The 12,052-nt window shown below is 38.9% G+C and overlaps 1 pseudogene; it reads left to right on the top strand.

Annotated features, from left to right (window-relative positions):
• The window catches only part of LOC122118340, a 30,449-nt pseudogene that overhangs the window by 9,452 nt on the left and 8,945 nt on the right, over positions 1-12,052 (top strand).

The raw sequence follows: 12,052 nt of genomic DNA on the forward strand, positions 1-12,052 counted from the left end.
TGGGCATTTAAGCTCCCTTCCAGGGGCGCTCTTGCTCTGGCCTGGCCAGCAGAGTGTGCTCCACCGGCTGGTGGAGCTCTCGAACAGTTCCCAGTTTTAGTGGGTCCTGTGGTCCGGGTGTTGGGGTAGGGAGTCTAGGTCAGGGTCTGGGGATTCCCTCCAGCTCTGGTCTCCCTTGAGGGATTCACTGTCCCCTGTTGGGTACTCACCCTGTAGGTCGTCAGTTGTTGTTGCAGTCCGAGTTCAGTTGGGGTGGTTGCGGGCTGGGTTGGGCGGCCCCCCGCCGGGTAGTTGAGATCGCGATTGGGCGGGTGGTCTGCCGACAGGTCCCTTTGTCGCGCTGCTGGTGCGGGGCGGCTTTGGCGGGATGGAGCCTCTCCGCTTCGGTGGAGAGTGAGGGGTGGGGGTGGGATCCTCGTGGAGACTCCTGGCTGTTAGGTTTCTCTGTTCCTGGCGATCCGCTGTTCTGCAATCCGGTACCTGGTGATCTGCAAGCAGCCCCCTGTGTCTCTGTGGCTCGGGCAGCCCCCGCCGGGCCGGCTGGCCGGCGGCTTGGCGCACTGCCGCGCGGCCAGTAAAGGTTGGGGGAGGGGTCTTCGCTCTTCTCTGTTCTGAAATTCTTCTTTTCCTCTCTTTCTTTTTTTGTTATTTTCCACCTCTGGTTTTTCTCTGAGTGTTCGTCTTTTTGTTGTTGTCGGTCTCTTGGGGAGATTAAGCGTTGGAACTCGAACTCTCTTTTTGGTTGGAGAGAGCTGTGGCGTTTCCCTACTGCCCCGTCGCCATCTTGGTCCCCCCTCCCTGAATTCTTATTTTTTAAAGTGCCTTGTTATCAAATGGAAATATATTTAGTACATGGGTGGATTTTGCATCCTCAAATTTGCCACCTTCATTTATCTATTCTCATATTTTTTTTTTTTTTGGTTGGTTGTGGGGCTTGAGCTCTGGGCTTGGGTGCTGTCCCTCTACTGCTTGAGCTACGGGGCCACTTCTGATTTTTTTTTCTAGTGGTTTATTAGAGATAAGAGTCTCAAAGACTATCCTCCCCAGGCTGTCTTTGAACCGAGATCCTCAGGTCTCAGCCTCCTGAGAAGCTAGGATTACAGATGTGAGCCTCCAGTGCCTGGCATTCCCACTAGCTTTTTGTTGATATCTGTAAGGTTTATAAACATTAGATATTGGTAACTAATAGTGAGATTGTTAACTAATAGTTCTTTCCTTGTGGTGAATAGGCAAGATAAGAGTGAATATCTTGCCTTGTTCCAGACTTCAAAAGTTAACACTCTCTCACTGGGCTCTCATCTGATTCCAGCATTCTTAGAAATGGCCCCCACCTTTGTTTTCTGCTCCTCTTCTGATTTTGCTATATGGTATGGACTTCTAGGGTCTAAGGTCAGACAGGCTTGTATTCTTACACTTTTGGTGCCACTTCAAGCTCATTGCAAGTTACCTGTTAATATCTGCATGCTGATATGTTAGTGCTTAAAAAGATCAAATGAGATAATGGTATTTGTAACTGGGACATAAAAAGTTCTACCATTTGAAGCTTAATATTGTGAATATATATTTTTTAATCTGGTTCCTGGGTTTAGTCCTCTTTATAATGCTGTGACCTGGTCATGATGCCAAACTCACAGTACCTTTTTCATCTCTGCTGTATGCCAGGATGAGTTATCATCTGAGTATTTGTATACAAGATGAAAAATGACACTGTAAATATCTTTTTGTTGTTGTTGGTTGTGGGGCTTGAACTCTTTGTTTGGGTGCTTTCCTTGCGCTCTTCAGCTCAACGTGAGCGCTCTACCACTTGAGCCACAGTGCCACTTCTGGTTTTCTAGTGGTTTATTGGAGATAAGAGTCTCAGAGACTTTCCTGCCCCTGCTGGCTTTGAACCATGATCCTCAGATCTCAGTCTCCTGAGTAGCTAGGATTATAGGCTTGAGCCACTGGCTCCCAGCACTGTAAATATTTTCACACTCAAATGTAAACAGTTAGTGATATTAGGCATTCCAATGAAAAAATCAAGATAAGCTTACCTTGGCATTTGATGTATGCACAAGAACCACAGCTCAGATTACATACAAATATAAAAGAAAAAAAAAATAAATGGTGGTAGCACAAGTCTTTAAGCTCACAATTCACCAAAAAAATAAAACGAAAAGAATAAATAAAAACCACTTTGAAACATTTTGCCATTTCAAGCTTCATCAAGAAGTAAAAACTGTCTAAGCGGTCAAAATAAAGTATAAAGTATAAAATCAAATAAACAATATTTGAGGGATGACATTGCTACAAGTATAAATTGATAGTCTTCTATACCTATCTAATATTTCAAATTAGATATCATAATAACTAATGTCACATTTACTGAAATTCGTGGACATCAAAGATAACAATTTAAAAAATAAAATGCCACCTTCAAACCTTAGGGACTCCTGACTTCAGTTTAATAGAAATATGTATCTATTTCTTTTCCCATAGGAAACCATAACTAACCATGTGCTTTTACTTTCATCTTAGGAAAAATCTACTGCTGGTATTGTCTATTGTCTTTAACAGAAAAAAAAAAAACTCCACACATTTTAATTCATTACTCAGAGCTCTAGACTTTGGGCACAACCATATTAATAAGACCAATTGACAGGGAGATGCAGGCTGAGAAGAGCATATTTACTTGAGAGGCTAAATTCACAGCTTCTTCTCAGTCCAAGTTTACAAGTATATGGCTTTCCTTTACTTCATATTGGTTGTTTCCCTACACTTTACAGAAAGATTGTTAGGATCACAACTTAGCAAACCAGAGAACTGAAGAAAAACAACACATATGATCACTTACATCCAAATGTCAAGTAGTCTTAACAGGACTTATTTGCTGATTTGGAAGTCAAAATCAAAGACACATAAATGATTTTTGTGGATCCTTTTTAAGTCTTTCAACATAGACTAGACTCTTTGACCTGGCTTTTATAGTTTAAATTGAAAAGAATATCAGTAAGAACAAGGGAAGAGGAAGTCAAGTATTAGCTTTCTGGTGACTAAGAAGATATGACTTTGTCTCATGACTTGCTGACACAAAGGATCTATGCCTTAGGGTACTGGGACTGTGCTGTTGAAACAGAAGATCTATTGGCATTGCTAGTTCTTCTGGCAGACCCATACTTGGTCAGCCAGTTCTAGTGGATACAAAGAAAATATAGGGAAAGAGTAAGGATTGAACACCTGGCCTGTTATCTGGTGAGTGGAGAATACAAGACAAAAGTTCTTTGTTGTCAACAGAGGTGTTTTCCCTGGGTCTTTCCTATCTATTTACCTCATAACAATAGGCAAAGCCTAACTATCTGGTTACATCTCTTCCAGATGTCCCAGTATTCAGGTCAGTACCAGGAGTGGGCTATTTTCTCCTAGAGCAGCCTTGATTTAATTCCCTAATGTCTGTGGACATTAAGTACATGGTCATGAATTAGGAAGAAAAAGAAAACTAAATGATTGCTATACTTGTAGTCAGGACAGGCTATCCAATTTATATTTTACAGTGCACAATGAAAATGAGAGGCTTTTGTTTAAACATTAATCAGGATTTGAAGACAGAAATGACAAAGAATTAAACCATCTTCAGAGGTCTTCTAAGCACAGTGCTCTGGACATCAACATAGATGGCAGTGCTAGCCCTGACAATAAATACTGAAGGAAAAACTAGCAATAACACCTCCAAAGTGAAGTGCTGCCATGAGCATTCAAATTAAGCTAGAGGGTCTAACAGTCCATCTACTAGGTCAAAAAATACTAGATTTGGGAAAAAGATTAGTGCTATTGCTTCTGGCAGGAAATCTACAAAATAGTAAGTAAGCCATCCTGCTAACGAAGAAAGGTATCCTATGTGGAGACACAACTCTACTCTCTTCAATAATATTGCCTCAGGCTGTTACTAATGCATACTGCTGGAAAATTTAGCCATAGTTGGTTCTTCTGTCTTCAGTGTATCCTCCCCAAGCCAAGTCCCACAATAATTTCAAAGTATATTTGGTAAAAACTACACAATATAGCTCAACTTGACTTAGATTGAACTACCTCAACATATCTCAGGGGAAGAGATGTGGCCAGTTTAATTGATCCCTTATTTGTCAGGTGCCACAGCAGAGTAAACACAAATATTTGTGAGATAAATGAGCACATTATCAGGATTTCACCTCTACCACCTCTTTTCTATGGCATCATTCCCTCTACACCACAATTGAAATCAGTCAGAGACACATGATTTCCCCAAAGCCCATACTGTTTTATGTGTCCATGCTCTTACTAAGAACATCATGGTCTTTTCTTCCATCTGAGATTCTAACCTTCAGTCTCCCTCCTCTGTCTTCTAAGAACAACATGCTCTCTTAAAATTCTAATCCCTCTCTTCTCTCTGCTCTCTCTCTGTTCTTTTCTAGCTCTTCTCTCTCTCTTTCCCAGCTCTCCCAGCTCTCTTTCCCAGACCTTTCCCCACCACTTGGAAGACCAAGATGGCCTGGTGCCAGTCAGAATGATGAATAACCCTACCCCTTACCTAAAACAAACAAACAAACAAACAAAATCCTAATCCTACTGCTCACCTCTCCTCCCCCTCCACATTCATACAGAAAGGATGTCTCCTCTTGGCATCACTTTTCATATAGTTTCCTGACTCCCAAATGCACTTGTTTACCATTTAACAGAAGTCCCTCTCCAAGCTTCCCTGAAGAATAAGTTATTTGAAGCAACGAATTGGACGTTAATGAGAGAAAATAAAAGAGAAAAACAAAAGTACAGAATGCTGAATATACTAACACATTCATGAAATGACAGATTTTCCTATTTTTGTTACTTTATTCTCGAAACCCCATCAGTTCCCATGTCTAGACAATTCTTAATATCTTAAAATGCCCACAGTGTGTCTGTCTCTGTAGTTCACACCTATCATTTCTAACCTGGATTCTCCACAAAACAATTCCCAAAAAAATTAAACTATGAACTCCTGTTTGAGTTCTGTCCTGCCTGGAGGCTCCTGAGTACAAGGAGTAGAGTCTAATATCCAGTCTAACTTAGTTCCTAGGATCCTACATGGGTACTATTTCACAACCTGTGTGCCAAAAAAAATCAGTGCTAGAAATCCAGGTCTGCTTGTGACCACTATTCTACCTTATAGTCCAAGTCTTTTCTAAAATTCAATCTAGTTCTGTCCTTTTCCTCTCTGAAAATCAGTGACTCTCCTTTGTACTTTGACCAGGTCTAAGTAACTGATAATCCCCTTAAAGTCTTTCATCCAGCTCAGTTCTCCAGTTTCAGGTCTCTCAATTCCTGATGCCATCTGTAGACCCACCCTTCCTACCTGCCCCTAGTGCTCTGAATATATAATAGGAGCTTGAGCCTGGGAGGCTCTTCTCATTCTCCATGAGGCCTCGCCTCCATTATGCCTCCATTTCCACATTGTACAGTTGTCTTGATAATGCATGCTTACTCTCACGTTTTAGAATAGGTGACACCAGACACCACTACCACCATCTCTTGCCTCCACTAAGTTACATTAATCTAACCTCATCTAACAGTTACTTCTTACATTAATCTAACCTGAACAACTACTTCTTACACACTAAACTCTTCACATCCTTGCCATTTATTTATCTTTGTTTATCTCTAGAGGGTAGGATTCTTAACAATAAGAAGAAATAATCTACGTACCATGATAGCCCCAATGCCTGTCACCAGGCTCAATAAATATTTGCCTTCCCAAGTATCAGCTGTAATGAATCAGTCCCACAACTCACCAGATGACCACAAAATGGGACCAGTAAAAACCTGATAGTCAAAGCACAAGTAACAAGGAGGAAATAAGGTATCTTTAGTCAGAAACACCTGAGTCACTCTGAAGACAAGGACCTGAATCATATCTTACTTTGCGCTGATATTACAAACTATGATCTCTTGTCTCCTCTTCACTAATCCTCTAATTTAATAGCTGATAAAGTGATAGGAAAAACAAACCAACATTGATTTGGACTAGAATCCTGAATTAAGCCCCAGTAGACCAGATCTAACAAAAAGTCACATGATAAACAAAGCAAGTAAATCTCCCAACAGAACAGTTTCTCCTAAAACCCCAATTCATCAGGAGTGTAATCATGGGGTTACAGGCATGACTTAGTTGGTAGAGCATTAATCAAAGAGCAAAAGCATCAGGTACTGAGTTTGAGTCACAGTCTCAGTCATAAAAAATAAAAAGAGAATTGTTTAAAAAAGTGTAGGCTATAGAGAAGTCTCTGCTTTTACCCTTAGGAGAAATATAACTTGAACTAACCAGCTATTACCCAATCTCATTTTTTTATTTTGGTATTTCCTTGATCTAGCCTTACTAGACAGAAATCAATTCTGTCAAACTGGGTGAAATATTCTTTTTATTGATACCAACTAGAAGGATTAATTTGTTTCCTATACCCACTACAGAATTAAAAGGCAGAAAAATGTGTAAGGTAAACAGAGTAAATTTATCTGAAAGTAAAAAAAAGCAGCCATGAAAGAAGGCCCACCAAGGCCAAAAGCAAGGGACCTTTTAAATGCAAAAGCATGGAGTGGGGGGATTGGGAGGGAGGGAAAGAGAGAGAAATATGAAGGGTAACAAGTTAGACAAGAAATGTACTCACTGGGGCTGGGAAGGTGGCTCAGTGGTAAAACGCTTGCCTTGCATGCTCAAGGCCCTGGGTTCGATTCCTCAGCACCACATAAGCAAAAAGAAAAAGCCGGAAGTGGAGCTGTGGCTCAAGTGGTAGAGCGCTAGCCTTCAGCTGAAGAGCTGAGGGACAGCGCCCAGGCCCAGAGTTCAGGCCCCACGACCGGACCCAAAAAAAAAAAAAAAGAAATGTACTCACTGCCTACATAACTATAACACCTCTCTACATCACCTTGACAATAAAATAAAAACAAAATAAAATAAACCCCCAAAGGAAAGAAGGCTAGAGGTCTGGCTCATGTTGTAGATTGCTTGCCTAGCAAACATGAAGTACTTAGTTGAAACCCCAGTACAGCAAGAATAAAAGGTTGAGGATAGCATTATGTGAATTGAAATAATGTTTAAGGATGTGTAAAGAGCAACAGAAAAATCAATTAAGATAATTACTAACATACAAGGTCATTTATCAGTACCTTGAAGAAAGTTAGAACTGTAACATCATCAGAGCATTTGACACAGTGCTAATGTTTATTACAGTATTTTTGTGAATGAGTAACTAAATAGATGAGAAAACTGAAGACAGTATTTTCAAATTTGGGGCTTGTTTACTGGCAGCAAATACAGTGACCTTCCAAAGATTATGAGATAAAAAGGAGCAGTAAGAAAGAAATCATAGGTGAAAGATTAATATGGCATGAAGAGACACCAGAAGACAAACCAGGGCTGCAATGTATCTCAGTGGCAATGGCTTGCCTAGCAAGTGCAGTGTCTTAGGTTGGATTCCCCCTACCAAAAAAGAAAAGACAAAGAAAACAAAGAAAGAAAAGAGAGAAGTAATAAGGAGAATTCTAAGAGGGTACCCACAAGGAAATGAAGATGCCATGACAGTTCACTGTTTTTGTTAGTTGCAAGTTTGTGTAATAAATAGTTTTGGTATAATCTCTACAGGAATTAACTATGACATTTAAGGATGATTGTATCAGTGGGTGTGTTAGCTCATAAATCTCTGAATTAATGAACCATATCCACAGGTAAGCTCTTCATGTTTCTTTGTTTAGATCACATGGTTTTATTTTGCTTTTCAGAAGATAATTTAATTATGTACACTAATGGACTGTTGCTACAATACTTGCATGCTTCTAATAATATATCTTTTCATCTAGTAACAACTTTTGGGAAAATGATCCAGGGAGAAATGAAGAAATGATTTCAATAAGAACCACTTAAATCCCAGTATTAGTGGCTTGTGCCTGTAATCCTTGCTACTTGGGAGACTGAGATCTTTGGGTGGCTGTTGGAAGGCAGTCTGAGCAGAAAACTGCCTGTGAGATTCTTATCTCCAATTAACCATTCTAAAAATGGTAGTGGAGCTGTGTCTCAAGGTGGTGGAGCTCCAGCCTTGAGCAAAAGAGCTCAGATATAGCACCCTGAGTTAAAGCTCCAGAAGTGGAAAGAAGGAAGGAAGATTGGAAGAAAGACAGAAATGAAACAGAAAAGAAAAGAAAAGAATATGAATAAGAAAGAAAAGACAAGGGCACACATACGTGTAAGGGAACTTAGTTGAAGCCTACATTCTAGAACATTGTGACAGTATGATTTTTACAGTTGTTGTCCACTTCAATTTAAGATTCAATTTAAAATGACTCATCTTGAAACAAGATAGAGATTCTTTTGAGTAATACAAAATTAATGGTAGTAGTCTAGAAGCCTGGCACAAGTGTTAAATCACTTGTTTAGTAAGTGCAAGGCCATGTGTTCCTATCCTAAATCTCAACAATTCACTCTCTCTAGACTCTTCTATTGATGACTCCTGTTTATCAAAGAAGCTACTTTCCAAGTATTTTTCAAGCCTATACTCTCTGATCATCCTTTTCAGAAGTACTATATGTGACATATGTTTGAAAACAGCCTGAAGGCTGGGGGATGGCTTAGGGAAAGTACTTATCTAGCATGCATAAGGCTCTGGGATTGATTCCTGGCATTGCTCAGAAGAGAAAAAGGGAAAGGGGAGAAATAGAGTATACTTAAAAAAAATGTGAGCTCTGAAGCCGAATGTTCTCTGAGGTTTTTTAAAATTTTAATTATTTTAATTTAAATTTATTGTAAAAGTGATGAACAGGAGTTACAGTTACATAGGAAAGGTAATGAGTACATTATTTATTTTTATTTATTTATTCATTTATTGTTTGGGTCCTGTTGTGGGCCCTGAACTCTGGGCCTGGGTGCTGTCCCTCAGGTATTCAGCTAAGGATAGCGCTCAACCACTTGAGGCACAGCACTACTTCCGGCTATTTTCTTTTTGTTTATGTGGTGCTGAGGAATCGAACCCAGGGCCTTATGCATGCAAGGCAAGTGCTCTACCTCACTGAGCCACCTTCCCAGTCCCCATGAGTACTTTTTTTTTTAAACACTGTCACCCTGTCCCTTATTTTCCCCTGCTTATAACTACTCACTTCCCATCCCACCCTCCCAGTTGTGAAGTTCATCTCCAACATAGTGCCTAGTGACTACATTGTTACATTAGTTCTTCCTTTGTCCTGCTGTTTCTATGATTCCCTTTCCCTTCCACAAATTAGATAAGCAACAGCCCTGGCCAGAAAAGAAATGCAACTCAAAACCACACTGAGATTCCCCTTACCCCAGTCAGAATGTCCTGAGTTTCTTTCTTTCTTGCTTGCTTTTTTTTTTTTTTTTTTGGGTCCGGTCTTGGGGCCTGAACTCTGGGCCTGGGCACTGTCCCTCAGCTCTTCAGCTCAAGGCTAGTGTTCTACCACTTGAGCCACAGTGCCACTTCCAGCTTTTTTCTTTTTGCTTATGTGGTGCTGAGGAATCGAACCCACGGCTTCAGGAATGCAAGGCAAGCGCTGTAAAACTGAGCCACCTTCCAGCCCAGGTCCTGAGTTTCAATACCAAAGTTTTCCTTTTTGTAAAGTATAAGCTCCATTCCTCAATCTCCTAAAGAATGGCCTTCTCCTAACGCCTTCCTGAATCTCTTCACCATAAACTATTACCCAAATTTTGGCTCTCTAGTGAAGAGATTATAACTTTCCTATCTAATTGTTCGTGCCCTATCTTGTGTTGTTTTTTTCTTTTCTTTCTACAATTCTAATCTACAGAAGTGATTTTAATTTCTTCATCAGTAATGTTATATGTAATCATAATGTACTTGCTCAAGAGGAGAGCATTGGATGAGGCACCTAAATGCATTCATATTTTTTTCATATAAAAGAAACAAGGGAAAAGCACTGAACATCTATTTTAATATGCATCTTTATCATCTTTAAATAATTGTACAAAGGAGTTTCCATTCAGCAAAGCAGTTTATGGACACAATGCATATTGATCAGTGGCAGCCTCCTTTCAATGTTCTCACCCTTCCCTCTCAACAGGCCACCTTCCCTCACTTTGCACAAGTTTGGAGGATTTGTTTTGACCCTTGTGACTGTATTCTCCCCCATCCTCTCTTCATTCATCTACCCACCCTTCCATTGAGCCCATCTTACCCCTTTCAAATACAGGTTTCCTGGCTGAACTGTGAGTTAGACTTTCTAAGGAATTACACAGTTTGAGTTTTCTCCAATCTCAGTAAGCAATCACTGTGAGTCTAATATGCAACAGCATTTACAAGTATTTTCCCATGTTCTAGTATTTAATCTGCCCAACAATCCTTCTATTTATTATTTCCTCATTTTATAGTCAAAGAAACTAAGATTGAGAAAGATTAAACTCAGAAAAAAAATTCTCCCTCCAAGAAAGGAAGCAAGATACTATGCATATCAATAATAACAAAATCGAGACTGGACATGGGGGCTCACACACATAATGATAGCAAGAGAGAATTTCAGTCCAAGCCTGGCTGGAATGAAATTGTTAAGCCCTTCTCTGCAAGATACCTAAAGTAAAACGGACTGGGAATATGATTCAAGCAGTAGTTTACCTAGAAGTACAAGGCTCTGAGTTCAATGCCCCAAGTACTAGTAATAAAATAGTAAATTACAAGAGCAAAGCGGATGTTAGGCATGAACAAGTTCAAAGGATATATATATATATATATATATATATATATATATATATTATATAATATACATATTGTTATATAATATATGATATAATATTATATAATGTTATATTATATAATATATATATATATTATATATTATATATATATATTACTTTTCATGTGGATGGCTTAGTACATTTTTACAGATGAGGCTGTTCTTAGGCTGGAGCTCCAAGGGCACAGCAAGAAAAAATGGAAGAGCATTCCAAAAAGCTTTTGGTTTCAGTGTGCCAGACAGTTCTACCTCTTTGTCTAGGCATACTCGGGCCTTACAATAAAACGTTGGGAGTTTGTATTTACGTGATGACAAAATAAAAGAATTAAAAACAAATTTTAATTATCAAAGTGAATGACAACCTTGTATTGATTGTGTACATATAATGTTTACTACTAAAGTATGATATTAAGAGATTGTATGAAAACCTTGTATATCTGATCCATTGATTTAGAGCTTCTATAAGTACAAATTATTCTAATAGCAGAACTAAAGAAAAAGCCTACAAAATGAACTACATAACTCTTACAAAAAAAAAATCCCATGAGTATTAAGTGACCAAAGCAAGAAAGAGTAAGGTTTGTATTTTTCTAACTTTTGAACCAGCTCACAATGCCATTATACAACAAGTTCAAGATAAGGACCATTTGTATTCAATCAAAAAAATTTTAAAGAATGAAAGAGAACTCATCTGAAGCATATTAAGTACCCAAGTTATGAAAGAACTTAAGCATTCAATGTTATTTGAAAGCTGAAATAAACAAGTACTAATCAGAGAAGATAAAACTTTTCCAACTGAACCTCAGCTGTAACCCTCTGTACATCACCTTTACTATAAAATAAAATTAAAAACAAATAAAAATCAAGCCCTTAATTCACTACCACTTCTTGCCTCTCCCTGAAGAGCTTTTCTGTTAGGAGATCCTGAGGTCACATTTGATAGTAACAAGGATAACTCACTCACTACTATGAGCTTGACTATCTACACAGAGTATGCTAAGGATGTTTAGCATAATCCCTACTGCTACTTCGTAACTACATTTTTAGAATGAATAAGGAAGTTCACCTAGACATTTTAGTGTATTTTACCATATCAAATTTGTGCAAATAGTTTGGTCTTGATTCAAGTTCCTAAACTAATAGGCAGATATATAAATACCCTCCTTGCATTTCTATATAATTGTAGCCTGCATTTCCAAATAATTGTAGCCTTGGCAGAAATGATGTTCAGTCTGAGGGGCATTCTATGCCTAGCTCTGCATCTCTTGGCAGAGGTAAAATGCTCAATGGTAAAGTTACCTGACAATGAATATGAAGG

The sequence above is a fragment of the Dipodomys spectabilis genome, unplaced genomic scaffold (assembly GCF_019054845.1).
Source record: "Dipodomys spectabilis isolate Male_0828 unplaced genomic scaffold, ASM1905484v1 ptg000148l, whole genome shotgun sequence".
NCBI lineage: Eukaryota > Metazoa > Chordata > Mammalia > Rodentia > Heteromyidae > Dipodomys > Dipodomys spectabilis.